Here is a 15554-nt window from a genome sequence, read left to right as displayed (position 1 = left end):
ACCACTCATCGGCGTTGGAAATGCTTGATTTGAACCAGAAGTGATTCTCTGGGAAGGGCCATCTACTGTCAATCTCGAGACCAACGCAGGACTGATCATCCAGGCTGAAGCGACCTATGTCAGGACCCATATTGGGATGGTAGGGAAGCATAGCAATGTCCGAGGTATAGATACAATTGCTTCTCATAAATGGTAGTAACATTGTGTCAATAGCAGCTGGATTGCCTTCCACCATCATTGGATAGTTTTGTCCAAGGAAGAGCGAGTTTCCTCCAAGACTTTCAGTACTGAACCAGGGAGAAGGTGTTGGCGCTAGTACACTAGTATCCATCCCGAATACCCTGCAACGGATGTTGGAATAGGTCCGCATAGTGCGACCATGCGAAACATCACCTACTTCCTTAGTAACATCGGCAGTGCCTTATATACAGACAAGAAGAGGTGATCCATCGGAATAAGTTGCCAGGCGCGACTGAGTACATGGGTCCAGCTCGTCCTCATGCTTGTGATCATCAACATCGTCATCTCCCCCTTGGTTATAAAAATTGAAAAGTATAGGTGGTGGAATGTTCACAGGACCTTGGAAACACAAGAAGGTTAATTAATTAGTAAAGGGAAACTAGCTAACCCGCATGCATGTGGATGAAACAATTATAATTACGGTGGAAGACAAACGTACCGAAAGCATGATGATTCCATGCAAAAACAATGCCACGAGTGGTGGCAGCAAACACAAGACCCTCGTATTGAATTGCATCACAGTACTCATCCGTGTACAAAAATTGATTTTGAGTAATATCCATCGAGGCGTGGAAGTAAGGAAGGCAACAAGCTTGTCAAAGATAGCAAGAACTTCGTAGTTCGTGTAATCCCAAGAGCGGTCGGGAACTCGACAAATTGCTATCTTCCATAGACAACAGTCACCATGATCGTATTTGAACTCACATAGAATACCGGTGTACTCAACCTCTGGGCAGTCGTCTGAGATTTTTGGAAGTGGAACCCGGTGACGAGTGTACACATTCACAAGTTCCCACTCGCATTTGTACTCAGTATAAACAACCCAATCTCCATTTGCGCCTGCCCAAGACTTGCCCTCAAGCGATGGCATCTTAACATCATACGTATCATTATCAAGCGGCATCAACTTGCACAAGGTGAGGCTTCCCTCGTCCCCACCCCAGTCAGCAGGGTCACGGCGAAGAAGATAGGGGAGATCAAACCGCTCCTGGACCCTTGGGTTCCTTGTAATGATGTTATTAGTTGAGTCAAGAATGGTCTTGAACAAACCTGCCATGCTAGCCAAGGTGATGGCGTCGCACCGATCAATGAGTTCCTCCACCACGACATCTTTCAGATCGGGGCAAGAATAACAGGATCGTTTCCGGCCTGTTCCCTCCATGGAGAAGATGATCGCACAATGGCAGAAGGAAGGGTGAAGGCAAATGGAGGGAGGAAGAGCGTGTGACAGCAGTTCCAAATTGGGACGAAAAGGCGAGGCGGCGGTGGACGGTTGCCACGGTACACGAAGAGGCGCCTGGGGAGCAAACGGTTGCCACAGAGGTCACACACTGACGACAAGGGCCAAGTGAACCGCATGCGTATATCGCACACACCTTGATCTGGCTGACCGTTTCTTTTGTTGGGGAACGTAGCAATAATTCAAAATTTTCCTATGTGTCACCAAGATCAATCCAGGAGACGCTAGCAATGAGAGAGAGGGAGTGCATCTTCATACCCTTGAAGATCGCTAAGCGGAAGCGTTACAAGAACGCGGTTGATGGAGTCGTACTCGCAGCGATTCAAATCACGGAAGATCCGATCTAGCTCCGAACGGACGGCGCCTCCGCGTTCAACACACGTACAGCCCGGGGACGTCTCCTCCTTCTTGATCCAGCAAGGGGAGAGGAGAAGTTGAGGGAGAACTCCAGCAGCACGACGGCGTGGTGGCAATGGAGCTCGTGGTTCTCCGGCAGAGCTTCACTAAGCACTACGGAGGAGGAGGTGTATGAGGAGGGAGGGCTGCGCCAGGGAAGAGGTGCGGCTGCCCTCCCACCCCTCCACTATATATAGGGGCAAGGGGAGAGGGGGAGGCGTCCTAGGGTTTCCCCTAGGGGGAGGCGCCCTAGGGTTTCCCCTAGGGGGCGGCGGCCAAGCAGATTGGATCTCCCTAGGGAAAATCCAAGGGAGACTTGCCCCCCAAGCCAAGCAGGTGGAGGCTTGCCTCCCAAGCCAGGTGGAGGCGCCCCAGCTCCCCAAGTTACGTGGGAAAGGGTGTGGGGGCGCACCACCCCTTAGTGGGCTGGTTTGCCCCTTCCCCTTTGGCCCATGAGGACCTCCAACACTTGCCGGGGCTCCCGAAACACCTTTCGGTCATGCTGGCCATAGCCTGGTACCCCCGGAACACTTCCGGACTCCAATACCCTTCGTCCAATATATCGATCTTCACCGCCGGACCATTTCGGAACTCCTCGTGATGTCCGGGATCTCATCCGGGACTCCGAACAACCTTCGGTAACCACATACTATTTCCCATAACAACTCTAGCGTCACCGAACCTTAAGTGTGTAGACCCTACGGGTTCGGGAACCATGCAGACATGACCGAGACACCTCTCCGGCCAATAACCAATAGCGGGATCTGGATACCCATATTGGCTCCCACATGTTCCACGATGATCTCATCGGATGAACCACGATGCCGGGGATTCAATCTATCCCGTATACAATTCCCTTTGTCAATCGGTATGTTACTTGCCCGAGATTCGATCGTCGGTATCCCAATACCTCGTTCAATCTCGTTACCGGCAAGTCTCTTTACTCATTCCGTAACGCATGATCCCGTGGCTAACTCCTTAGTCACATTGAGCTCATTATGATGATGCATTACCGAGTGGGCCCAGAGATACCTCTTCGTTATACGGAGTGACAAATCCTAGTCTCGATTCGTGCCAACCCAACAGACACATTCAGAGATACCTGTAGTGCACCTTTATAGCCACCCAGTTACGTTGTGACGTTTGGTACACCCAAAGCATTCCTACGGTATCCGGGAGTTGCACAATCTCATGGTCTAAGGAAACGATACTTGACATTAGAAAAGCTCTTAGCAAACGAACTACACGATCTTGTGCTATGCTTAGGATTGGGTCTTGTCCATCACATCATTCTCCTAATGATGTGATCCCGTTATCAGTGACATCCAATGTCCATGGTCAGGAAACCATAACCATATATTGATCAATGAGCTAGTCAACTAGAGGCTTACTAGGGACATGTTGTGGTCTATGTATTCACACATGTATTACGGTTTCCAGTTAATACAATTATAGCATGAACAATAGACAATTATCATGAACAAGGAAATACAATAATAACCATTTTATTATTGCCTCTAGGGCATATTTCCAACATCTTTTGTGTTGCCTAATGAAAAACAGTTCATCCGAGTGAATCATATGCTGTATATCGCACACACCTTCATCTGGCTTCCCGTTTGTTTTGTGTTGCCTAATCACAAACAGTTCATCCGAGTGAACCGTATGCTGTGTATCGCACACGCCTTCATCTGGCTGCCCGTTTCTTTTGTTCCGCCTCATCGCAAACAGTTAATTGAACTAAACTGTACGCCCTTCATCACACACGCAACTAAAACCTGAACCGTGTTTGATGCATCCATCATCCCAAATGTTTTATACATTTCTAACGGTTTTCATATAGCACCGTTTGCGATTATTGCATCGCACATAGTTTCTTGAAGGGTCTCTGATCGGAGTGTCGCGTTAGCAGCATCCTGTAGTAGTGACAACTGCTAAAAATTCTTTTTCAGTAGTAGCATAATTTCTCTGGGCACTGTCTAGATTTTTACTAGCATATTGCATAACATTTAATTTCTTATCAACTCTTTCTCCTAGAACAGCACCTACAACATAATCTCTAGCATCACACATAATTTCAAAGGGTAATTTCCAATCAGGTGGCTGAACAATAGGTGCAGAAATCAAGGCTTTCTTAAGTATTTCAAATGCTTCTACACAATCATCATCAAAGACAAAAGGAACATCTTTTTGTAAGAGATTAGTCAGAGCCCTAGAAATTTTTGAGAAGTCTTTAATGAACCTCCTATAAAAACCGGCATGACCAAGAAAACTTCTTATACCTTTAATGTCCTTAGGACACGACATCTGTTCAGTAGCATCAACTTTAGCTTTATCAACTTCAATACCTCTTTCAGAAATTTTATGCCCCAAGCAAATACCTTCATTAACCATAAAGTGGCACTTCTCCCAATTCAAGACAAGATTAGTTTATTCACATCTCTGCAAAACTCGATCAAGGTTGCTTAACCAATCATCAAAAGAAGTTCCATACACGGAGAAATCATCCATGAAAACCTCAACAATCTTTTCACAAAAGTTAGAGAATATAGCAGTCATACATCTTTGAAAGGTAGCAGGTGCATTACATAAACCAAAAGGCATACGTCCATAAGCAAAGGTACCTAAAGGGCAAGTAAAAGTGGTCTTTTCCTGATCCTCTTTTGACACGGGTATTTGAGAGAAACCAGAATAACCGTCTAGAAAGCAGAAATGTGTATGTTTGGATAATCTTTCTAGCATTTGATCAATAAAAGGTAAAGGGTAATGATCCTTTCTAGTAGCTTTATTTAATTTGCATAAATCAATTACCATTCTATAACCTGTAACAATTCTTTGTGGGATCAATTCGTCTTTATCATTAGGAACAACAGTAATACCTCCCTTCTTAGGGACACAATGGACAGGACTTTCCCACTGACTATCAGTAACGGGATAAATTATACCTACCTCCAGAAGCTTTAGTATTTCATTTCTTACCACTTCTTTCATCTTAGGATTTAGCCGTCGTTGGTGATCAACAACCGGTTTAGCGTCTTTCTCCAATTTTATTTTGTGCTGGCATAGAGTGGGACTAATGCCCTTAAGATCATCAAGAGTATATCCAATAGTAGCACGGTGCTTCTTCAGAGTTTTCAATAATTTCCCTTCTTCCTCCTCTGAAAGGTTAGCACTAATAATAACAGGATATATCTTCTTTTCATCAAGATAAGCATATTTAAGAGTATGAGGTAATGGTTTAAGCTCAAACACAAGATCACCCTTGGGTGGAGGAGGATCCCCTAAAATTTCAACAGGCAAGTTGTGTTTCAATATAGGTCCCTCTTTAAAGAATACTTCATCGATTTCCCTTCTTTCTTTCATAAACATATCATTTTCATGGTCTAGCAAATATTGTTCTAAAGGACCATTAGGAGGCACGTCAATAGAAGCAAGACCAATAATTTCATCTTTACTAGGCAATTCTTTATCATGGGGTTGTCTACGAAATTTAGCAAAATTAAAATCATGAGACATATCCCCTAAACCAACAGTAACAATATCCTTTTTGCAGTCTATCTTAGCATTATCATTATTCAAGAAGGGTCTACCAAATATAATGGGACAAAAGTCATCTTGTGGGGAACCAAGAACAAGAAAATCAGTAGGATATTTAACTTTCCCACACAAGACTTCGACATCTCTAACAATCCCAATTGGTGAAATAGTATCTCTATTGGCAAGCTTAATTGTAACATCAATATCTTCTATCTCAGTAGGTGCAATATCATGCATAATTTCTTCGTATAAGGAATGAGGTATTGCACTCGCACTAGCACCCATATCACATAAGCCATGCATATGATACTAGTGTATGATACTACGTACGCACCTTCATAGTGCATAGTATCATAGAGTAGTATCATAGATGACCGTATTTATGGCCATGCATGACACAAAGTAGTATAGCATATTTATTATGTTACGGTATCGACCTATGTTACTTCTTTCCCACATCATCATATTTGCTATTCCCGAGTGCATGATACCGGCTATGATGCCCCCACTATGGCCACCCTAAGGCTGGTCGTAATGGGAGTATCATAAGCGGTATCATGCATGCCAACTACTAGACTTTTTGGATGATGTAGTGGCACACATTTAAATGAGGAAAGAGACGGTGTGGTATCATATCATGATACCCGTATCATATTAAATGGTTTACTACTTTATGCCATGCATGTCAATTAATAAGGCAACCTAAGATACTAACTTATGATACTACACGCGCATTACGGAGGTAGTATCATATACTATAGTATCATATGCATGATACTAGTATATTATAAGGCTGGTTGTAAGGCCCCTCCAATGCTCCACCTTCTACAGGTGCTAAGGCTGCCATGTAGGCAAAAAATCTGATGTGGTAAGGTAATTAAGAGGAGAGAGATGAGTGTGTTGACCCTAGGAAGAAACAATGCCAAGCGCGAGAACCTAGGCAAAACACTTAAATGGAAGAATCCCACCAATGCATGCAGAACTTTAGTTGCAAAATCATTAAATGAAGGATACTTAGCACCAACAAGTTAAAGCACCTATGCATTGGGATCTTTAGTTGCTAAAGTATTTAATATGCTTATTACCTCATGTAAGCACCAATGCATTGGAAGTAGCCTAATGGGGAGTATCATATACTAGTATCATGCATATGATACTAGCTGGTATATGATACTACCTCTATAATGCGCGCATAGTATCATAAGTTAGAATCATGTAGTATTTTATTTATTTTCATGCATGACACATAGTAGCATAGCATTTATTATGATAGGGTATCATGATATGATACTTAACCCTCTCTTTCTTCATTTAATTCTATGACAGCTCATCAAAATTGCCTAGTTGGCATGCATGATACTAGCTATGATACTCCCATTACGATCAACCTAGCAAAGAAGGTGTACAAATCATTTGTGAGTCGCTTTGCGAGTCTTCATCTGTTTGTTCGAGAAGTGGGGAGAAGTTTCAAAAATTTCGGCCGTGAGGTGCGGCCACTGGCGTAGGTCTAGTTGGTATTTTAATCACAGGAAATTATGGAGTCCGGACATCATCAAAATCGATGTGTGCCTGTGGCGTGCTCTCACGACCCCGTGGAAAAAAATTGGTAAAGTTTGGCAGAAGTTTTGATGATCGCTCCTTCCAAACCGGAGCATCTCACATGAAGGATCATGGTTTCCAAAAGGAGACGTGTCAATTCAAACTCCAGTGGCCAGTGACTTCATCATTTGGCCTCATAAAAATTTCCACGGTATGCAATCACCATTATACCATGGGTTTGATTTTCTGGCGCATTTCAAGTATCGTTAGCTATATTTAAGACATTTTTTGAGTTTAACATGCATTTTGTGCATAAAAATAAAGTTACAACCGGAACTGCATATGCTGTCGAAAGGGGTGAGGATCGTTGTTCAATCTGGGAGCATCCAATGGTGCAGACGTATGATACGTGGGGTTTGGGTTTTGGCCAATCAGAAAGCATGACTCAGATCGCGTGTGGGGTTTGGTCAGCACACGGCTTTCATCAATGAACCGTGTCCTATTTGCAAACTAGATTGCATATTTTTGTTCACCCATACTGTAGTGAGATCAATTGAGTGTGCTACCTCTATGATATAATAATAATAACAAAAAACAGTTCATATTCATTGCTTGAGCTGACAACATATCAAGGTCAACATATTAACGGCTCTTACATGAATAGAAAACCTGGCATAACTCACAAATTCAGTACACGCGACAGTTCTAAATTGAACGAATTAGGTTGCCGGGTAGGCATAAAGACTAGTCTTATAGCTTAATTCCCATGTACATGGGGAAACTGGGATCATTACGTTGACCCCAATTGAACTTGGGTTTTCTGATGATTTTACACTGCTCTGTTACACGGGTGCGTGATCCCTTGGCTAGCAACTCAGCAAATTCATCATACTCATCCTCATCAGCAACATCATCGACACCCAGTACCCTCCTCTTCCCATGCATCACTACATGGCAGTTCTTATGCAAGGGGTCTTCCGCAATGAAAATCTGGGTAGCATCGCTGGCAAGAATGAACGGGTCCGTGTGATATGCCATCTTTGTCCTGTTAACACAGGTCTTCCTGTAATCATCACCCTTACATGACCAAGAGGGATCCATGCGCACCTGAATAATGCCACCTTAACTTTCACATAGTCAAGCTCCCAAATCTCTTCGATGGTTCCATAGTATACCCTTTTATCAGCTTCATCTATAGTCATGCATTCTATTCGAATAGTGCCGTTCTGATATGAGGTCTTTTGATCATGTTCCTTAGTGTAGAACGTGTATCCATTTATGTCATATGCTTGGTACGTCAACACCGTAGGTGATGGCTTTTGTGCCAACCACGTAGCAATGTCGTCGATGGATCCTTGTGCCAAATGATTCTTCGGCCATTCGCCGTAGTTCTTAGTGTGCTCATTCATCTCCACATCTGATGAAAGCACCATTGGTAAGAAGCTTTGGCGTATCTCCACCAAGTGTTCTTCGGCATAAGCGCTGAGAACTGGGATGTTAAGCAGTACCGTCAAATGGGCTTTATCTGCCAATTCTCTGGGTGCAGCCATTTGTGTGCCAACAAGGACCAGCTTACCTTTCAGCCTTCCCTCATGGCGAGAGAGGGGAAAACCTATAGGTCTTTGTTTCATGTATTCGGTGCAAAACTCAACCACCTCCTCTGCGGTATAACCTTGTAGGATGCTTGCCTCTGGATGGTTTCGGTTCCGACAAAAGCGCTTCAGTATTCCCATGAACCGCTCGAAGGGATACATGTTGTGAAGAAACACAGGACCACAATACTTTATCTCGTCGAGAAGGTGCACAGTGAGATGGACCATGACATCAAAGAATGACGGTGGAAAAAGAACTCTAGGTTGGACAATATTCTTGCAATATCATTTTGCATATGATCCAACTCTTTAGGATCTACAACTTTCTGCCATAGTTGGTTGAAGAAATGACAGAGCTCAATGAGCGTGTTTCTTATATCTTTGTCCATCAGATTCCTGATGGCCACCGGGAGGATTTGTGTCAACATTATGTGGCAATCATGTGACTTCATGTGTCCCAACTTCATTTTACCTAAGCTCACATCCAAAGACTTCTTATGTTTGCGGAGTAGGAAGAGGGTGTCCTAACTCACAACAAATCGGTGAAGAGCTGTGTTGCTTCTTTTGTACTGAAATTGTAACTCTGGCGAGCTTTGATGAATTTGTGATCATCTACTGCTTCACTCTTGCGTTTTGATTGATCAGCAAGCATATCGAGCCGTGAACCATCACCATCCTTTCTTTTACCTTTAATATTGAGCAGAGTACCAAGGATGCTTTCACATACGTTCTTCTCTACGTGCATGACATCGATGTAGTGACGTACACGTAGAATCTCCCAGTAAGGTAATTTCCAGAACACCGATTTCTTCTTAAACTCTTGACCCTTGGGTGTTTGTTTCACCGTCAAAGGATGGTTCTTGCCAAGCACAAGATTAATTTGTTTAGCCATGTTGTGGACCACCTCCCTATCATAGGGTCTTTGGCCCACACCTACCTCTGCCGTACCATCAAATTCATCTTTCATCTTTCGGTATGGGTGATTTTTCTGTAAGAACCTATGATGGCGCAAATACATGGTTTTGCGCGAGTTGGGAAGTCTTTTGCTAGCTGTCCTATCCATGCATGTGACACACCCTACATCTCCCTTTTTTCTGCCCAGAGGTGTTGCCTAATGCCGGCATATCTTGAATGGCGTGCACCAGCATCGCATGTAGATTGAAAATCTCCTTTCTGTAAGCATCATACCATTTTTACAGCAGGTGCATCTATCCACACTGTCGGCAGTTCTTCTACCAGTAGGTGAAATGTCGATGTCATTTCCAGGTTGCTCCGGGCCTTGGATAATCATTGACATCGTAATGTATTTTTTCTTCATACACAACCAAGGAGCTAGGTTTTATATGCAGAGAAGCACCGGCCATGTGCTGTGATGGGTACTCATATCACCAAAAGGATTCATCCCGTTAGTACACTCCCCGAGCCTTATACTTCTAGAATCCTTGGTAAAGTCTTCAAACTTGTTGTCGATTAATTCCCACCGAGCCCCATCTTTCGGGTGCCTCATATACTTGTCTGCAATTCGCTCATCATGATGCCACCGCAACCCCTTTACCTCTCTGGGGTTTGCAAACAAACGCCTCAACCTTGGAATTAAAGGCAAGTACCAAACAACCTTGAACGGTATTCTTGTATTGATCTCGTCGTCCAATTTGTACTTGTCATTTGCTCTCCTGCACTTGTATCGTCCATGCTTGCATGTGGGACATGCACCCAAATCTTTGTGCTCACCACGGTACAATATACAATCATTCACACAAGCGTGTATATTTTGTACTTCAAGTTCCAATGGGCAAACAATTTTCTTCGCTTCATTCGTGCTTCTGGGGAGCACATTATCTTCTGGAAGAATTTCTTTGAAAATACCTAACATCTCTGTGAAGACCTTGTTTGATAGAAAGTTTGCTGCTTTAAATCTGAGAAGCGCCAGGGTGGCACTCAACCTGGAATATTTCTTTTTGCAACCTGGATACAATTCTTTCTTGGAGTCCACATCAATGGTTGGCAGATCCTTGTACCCAATCATATCCTTTTTTGGCCCTCGAAATCTGCAATCATAGCAGCAAAATCTGGCATATCAAGATCGTCGTCATCTGTGTCGACGTCCTAGTTTTCTAGTGGGCGTTTCGGCTTTCCGGTGTTCCATTGGTAGCTTGACACCTCTGCCCCGATGTTAGATTCAACATCCATGTGACACTGATCGGGGTTTGGCATCTCGCAGCCCTGGGTATCACCATCCATGACCTCCTCTTCATTGTGTCTGGTCCAACATGTATATCCATCCATGAATCACCGAGAGACTAAGTGTCACTGGACATCTCCAACTACATGTGACTCTGTATTGGCACAGTCAGTACATGGACACAGGATGTAATCCGCGTCGCCAATTCTCCTCTTTGTACTTTCAGCCAAATTCATGAACTCTGTCACACCACTGATAAATTTTGTGGTTTTCCGATTCTTCATCCATCGAGATCGTTCCATCTGCACCACACTAATGGTAATTAAAAACAAAACAACAACATTAATACACGGATTAACTATTGCCCAAAGATGCGTGCATAAATCAAAAGGTTTTATTTTCATAATTACCAAGGGCACTCCATATTGTTATCCAGACGTGCAATGACAAAAATTAATGGCCATTCAATTTACATGTAGAGTACAAGTACAACACTACCCTTAGGAATTGAATACCTTAATTAAGCCACTCACAAAAAGAATACCTTAATTAATTAGCCGCGCAGCCACCTCCACCCAGCAGACAAAGAAGCACAATATGGCGGCACGCTGAGACAACAGGGTCGAGGAGCAAAGCTTAGCACGGCCGCCTGCAGTTCGACCTCCACTATCCCGCCATCGACTGCGATGGATGTGCTTGAATCACGCTGCCGCCGACCTCGATGGTTGAGCTCCTCCTATCTCCTGCAGCAGACCGGGGATTGACCACCTATGACGCCGCCACCGCTCACCGACCGAGGATTGAGCTCTTCTCCGATAGCCGCTGCCTAGGGTGCCGCCGCCATCTCTATATTCAGAGCGGCTATTTTTTTACGGATATCCACATAGCGGCTGTTTACATGGTATCACTATAACTCAATTATATGTAGAGGGTACTACATCGCATACGGTGATGTAACGGCAACCGTGTCTCACCTATGATGTCTTCTCACACGGTTTGGTGCGGAAATCGTGTGTGACGTTGTAATACCTAACAAAAAAAATGACATGTATAAACAGTGTTCCATATACAACACATAATGCCATAAGTAGTTCCCGACCGTTAGCTTATCCCCACAGTTTCCCCATTTCCCCCAAATCCGTAGATAGCCTCCAAATTTCCTTGTGTGGCGCTGACATTGAGGGAATGCTGACGAGTGGTGCTGATGGTTTCGGTGCAGCTGCTCCTGCTCGTATCGCCGCCATGACGGCAGTCGCCGCCGAGCACTTGCCTAAGTTCATCAGAAGGCAGGTGTACTACAGATCCGAATCATCCTATCAGGTTCCAATATATCCCAATTTTTTTAGCATGTCCAAAGTAGCTCCTTGCTAAATCTGTCCTGAATGACCCCCCTGCCCCAGGAAAGCGATTTGCCGCCGGATCCGGAGCATGACTCCAGACTCCCGCAACATGAGTTTGACTCCGAGTTTTAGCCACCGAGAAGAACCAAAAGCTGAGTTGTGTGCACGAACACACTCCTTCTCGACGTGTATGCACGGAGGGATTCGACATTGGCAGGCGGTTTCTCAGTTGCCCCATAGAGGTTAGTGCTAAGTTCATCATTTTACTTGAGTTAATGCCACCGCTCATCCTGAATACTATTTAACATTGGCAAGGATATGAGGCTTGTGCCTTTGTTAACTGGATGGATGATGAATGGCATGGCAGGGCTCGGAGTGTTATCACCAAGCTCGCAGAAGATAACGTAAAGCTGAAGAAGAAACTGGCTGATCTGGAATGTACAATCAGTACGCTGAAGCAAGAAAGAATCAATCACAGGCAACAGATGAAAGCAAGAGACACGAAGGAACTAGCATGTGTAGTTGTGGTTGTCGCATTAGCCATGTTCTATGCGTTGTTTGCAATGATGATTAGGGGTTTTGTTTGACAGTATTGCTAAAGCACATCTAGATGTGCTATAAGTAATGCACATCTAGGTCCTATGCCATTGATGTTACGCGAAGATTCGTGCAGATATTTTCCTTTGTCTTTTTTTCATTTGTAGTTTGATTATTACTGGATTTATCAATAGGAAGAGCTTAATGTATTGCTTGCCAACTGTCCTACTCTATTTGTACCGGTACCGGTGCATAATCCCAAAACTTGTTCCTTGTTTTTGTCCTGAAAAAAGAAACCAGCCAAATAGCCAATAGGAGTCTTGCGCAACCCCGGGAATTTGGAGCGACTGGGTACAAATAATTGCGGTTGATTATATCAGCTATTAGATAATACGTCAACCCCCGCTTCAATTGGCATTTCCTCTTCTCTGCATACCCCGCTTATATCCGGATCATGAGTCTGGTGTCAATCCCAGACCTCGATTCACTACAAAAAAAATACACTTCCGTGATGATACGTGTTTGTCACAGTAGGTCGCGTTTTTTGTTATGCATGTACATCCATGACAAATTTATGACAGAATCAAGATAGTCATACCTGTGCTGTCGTAGAAGTGTTCCATGACATTACCAAAATTATCATCACGGAAGTGTCCACCTCCATGACGATAAATCGCGCGTCACAGAAGTGCTTTCGTCAAGGGTGACCGACACGTGGCATCCACCGTAACGGAACTCTGTTAAGCTATCGGGTCGGGTTTTGGATCCGATAACCCGTTAACAGCCCCGACCAATGGGGATTTTCAACGTGTAAAATCATCATTGACTGGAGGAAACACGTGTCGGCTCATCGTTGGGACAGATGTCATCCACTCATTGGACAGAAGGCGCCTATGATACGTCGACACGTGGCACGGCCCAACAGAGGCCCATTCCTGTGAAAAGGCCGGCCCGTTTGACTTGGTCAAAAGGTGCCGGGTCGGCCCATGGAAAGCCTGTTAACGGCCTGTTCGCATATAGCCCATTTACAGCCCCCTAACCCAAGGCCCGTTACGCCCTATCCGAATTAGGCCCAGTAGCGTCATCTGGGCCATCCAATATGATTCCAGCCCGTTTTCACTTCTGGCCCATGTACGGCCCATGACGTCTTTCAGCCCATATGAGGCCCTATGTAACTCTTGGCCTATTAACGGCCCGTGGTGAAACTGGCCCGTAATGAACAGTACTTTACACCCATTAACGACCCGTGGTGAAACTGGCCCGTAATGAACAGTGTATCACTTTATACCCATTAACGGCCCGTTATTCCGTTGGGCCGTTTCGAGCCCATGTTATCTTTCGGCCTTCTCAGAGCCCATTTATTCTTGGGCTCATTTCCAGCATTCGTTTACTTACGGCCCGTTACTGTCATTTTCTGCTTGTGGGCCAAATTCAGCCCGTGGTTACAGTCGGCCCGTTTGTGGTCCGTTAATACGTTGGGCTGTTTTCATCGCATCATCAAATACGGCCTATTAACGATGGCCCGTTATGGTTGGCCCATGAACGGACGATTCCAACTCTACCCCGTTTACGGCCATAATGTGGTCTGTTTGGCCCATGTTTGGCCAATCGATCATACGGCCCGTATAAGGCCCATTGATGATACGACCCGCAGAAGGCCCATTGTTTCTACGGCCCGTAGAAGGGCCATTGTTTCTACGGCCCGTAGAAGGCCCACTGTTTCGACGGACAGTAGGAGGCCCAGTGTCACTACAGTAAATATTAGCCCATGGTTATTGTGGCCTAGTTTTTAAAAATAGGTTATTGCAGCCACTAGCTAACCGCGGAAAAAGAACTGCAATTACTACAAGCAAACAAATAAACAAGACAACAAGGAAATAAATAAGCAAGCAACTAACGGTAGGCTATCACGGCTATTACACATATTACATCCACTGGGCATCAAAGTTCGCCACCAGTGCAAATATAGGGAACAAAGCAGCATATCATATACACTGGTTGTCAAAGTTGGCGACCAGCGCAAATAAACGCCGCAGCAAAACAAATCCAAAAATGAAACCACTTCAGAAGATCTCAAGAAACAATATCCTGGGTACCCATAATGCTGGCAAGATGCTTAGCAAGCTTATTAACTTTCTCTTGTTTGGCGCTTAAATCCTCCAGTGCTTGCTGTTGCACCAGAAAATATGCATCTGAATTCTACAGGGACTTCCTCAGTCCTTTAGCTTCCTGTCGCAGCACATCTAATCGATGTCTTTCAACTTGAAGTTGAGACTCAAGAAGACGAACTGATTCAGGCAGCGAGTTCGAAGAGCTTGTGCCAGCAGTAGTGGCCAGTAACTCGAACACTACATCAAGATAGGACTTGTGGGTTCCCTCGCTGTCATCAAGATAGTTTTTATCAGCTTTCTTGGAGACCAACAGGGATGTCTCACTATCTTGAACCTTATCTGCATTACTTCCTTTACCATTATATAACGCGGTACTGTTCTCCAATATTTTGTCCGCGTTCTAAAAGAGAAACAAGCAGACACATCACATGTTTACCGTGTTGTATATGAATCTCATTTTGGTAAATGAGTTCAGTAGTAAAGTGGACAGGATAACAGCATGAAACAAACATATATCTATGTACCATGGTCACTTTATGGTCTATATCATTCTAGTTTTTGTTGCCAAATCAAGATAGAGACACAGTTCAAATAATATTTGTTCAAGACAAAGGAGAATAGACAGAATATAAGTGTGGGTAACTATAGAGCAATAACAACACTTGTAATGTGCATGACATGAGAACATAACTGTTTATTCAATTGAAACTGAAATCAACATAGAGCAGGTTACAACAGCAAACCAGTTAAAGAAACATGTTTAAAACATACCTGTTGTGCCATTGGAGTTTCAATTCCATCCTTCAAATTTGAAAATAGTTGGTATGAGTAAATACAGTA

Source organism: Triticum aestivum, chromosome 4D, assembly GCF_018294505.1.
Source record: "Triticum aestivum cultivar Chinese Spring chromosome 4D, IWGSC CS RefSeq v2.1, whole genome shotgun sequence".
NCBI lineage: Eukaryota > Viridiplantae > Streptophyta > Magnoliopsida > Poales > Poaceae > Triticum > Triticum aestivum.
Note: the sequence above shows the minus strand (reverse complement) of the source record.